The sequence below is a fragment of the Buceros rhinoceros genome, unplaced genomic scaffold, assembly GCF_000710305.1.
Source record: "Buceros rhinoceros silvestris isolate BGI_N320 unplaced genomic scaffold, ASM71030v1 scaffold24476, whole genome shotgun sequence".
NCBI classification, from domain to species: Eukaryota; Metazoa; Chordata; class Aves; order Bucerotiformes; family Bucerotidae; genus Buceros; species Buceros rhinoceros.
The window spans coordinates 13,513-15,242 of record NW_010416134.1 but is presented as its reverse complement, the minus strand read 5'-3'; positions in this window follow the sequence as shown (position 1 = coordinate 15,242).

The window sequence follows — 1,730 nt, the reverse complement described above, 5'->3', positions numbered from 1 at the left end:
CCCGTGCTCTGCCGTCCCTGAGGCTGCCTCTTCTCCACGATTAAGGCATTAGACGCTGTGCAGCTGCACTTGGACCTGACCTGTTGCGATGGCAGGGGAGGCTTATTAACGAGGAATTAAACCGTGGGCATGTCCCAGATATGTGGGGCTGAGCTAGTACCTGCGGGGGCTGCTTCCTGGTGCAGGGGCACAGCTGCTGACGGTGACCCGGCCGGCCCCACAATGCGTGGCCACTGAGTGCCAGTGCTGTGCATGCCACCGGCATTCCCATCGTGGGCGTGTGGTGCCAGAGCTTCGCTGCCTGCAGCCATCCCAGCGGTGCCGAGCCTGAAAGGCACCACTGCCGCAGGACGGGCTGGGTCAGGAGTGCTGGGCTTTGCTGGGCGGCACCCAGTGTCGGGGGTCTTGGTGGGGCTAGGGGTTCCTGCTGGCCTCATCCAGGCTCTGACTGCCTTGGCCCCTGGCTCTGCAAGGAGCTGGAGGACTAAAGGGAGACCTGCCCACCAAAGGGAGCCCTGTTTCTGTGTCTGGTGCTGCCTGCAGCCGCAGGACGGGCTGGGTCAGGAGTGCTGGGCTTTGCTGGGCGGCACCCAGTGTCGGGGGTCTTGGTGGGGCTAGGGGTTCCTGCTGGCCTCATCCAGGCTCTGACTGCCTTGGCCCCTGGCTCTGCAAGGAGCTGGAGGACTAAAGGGAGACCTGCCCACCAAAGGGAGCCCTGTTTCTGTGTCTGGTGCTGCCTGCAGCTGCCCAGTGCACAGGGATGGCGTGGAGGGAAGGCAGCAATGGTGGGAATGGGGTGGGGGTGCTCCTTGCCCTGCCTGCAGGTGCAGGTGTGGGCAGAGAGCCCTAGGACCCTGGGATGAGGCTGGCAGCGGTGCCAGGCTCTGCAGGGCAGTGATGGGGTGGGTTGAGCAGGGTGATGGGCACAGGGAGGACCTGGGGTGCTGTTAGATGGGGTGTCCTGAGTACACACAGGTCTGGAGGAGCCATGCTTCCTACCCCAGGCACTGTACCGTCACTCTGGGATGAGCTCTTCCTGATCCCAGGAGCTTTGTCCAGTGTTCAGTGAGGAGGAGGCATGGGGAAACCCTTTCACCCTTCCTTCAACCTGCAGCATGGTGGGCGGCCAGGACGGGAACCCACAGCAGGGTGTCTCCTCTTCGCTTGTCCAGGGTCCATCCTGATCTCTGCTGCCACGTGGTCCCCACGTGCCAAGGGTGCTGGCTGGCTGGAGCTGGCTGGAGGGGTGCCCATGGCAGGTGACTGCTGGATTGTTCAGATCCACTCCATGAACTCAGATGAGCTGCTGGTGGCACAGCAGGGTTGGTCTGTGCTAGGCTATTGCCTCTCTCTTCCACTCTGCCCGGGACTGACTTGGCCGTGGTGCACCCAGACACATGGAGGGATCTTGATAAAGCACTATTTTCCTCCCAGGCCCTTGGCAGGTAGGAGCTGCTGCCCTTCCCTGGGCATGAGTGCTGGATTGGTCCCCATCTCAGCATGCACCCCAGGACAAATGCTCCCGAAGTGATGCCAGCCATGGGGTGGGAAGGCAGCCCTGGAGGGCCCAGCACGCCAGCCTTCCCCCATTGTGATGGGGGCAGGAGCTAAGCAATGAGCAGGATGTGGAGCACTGGGGACCCTGCCTGCAGCCAGCCAGCCCCTCCGTGCTCTGCCTGGGGAGGTGATCGCTGGGGGTGAGGCGGGGTGTGGGGCAGGCCAGGGGCTGG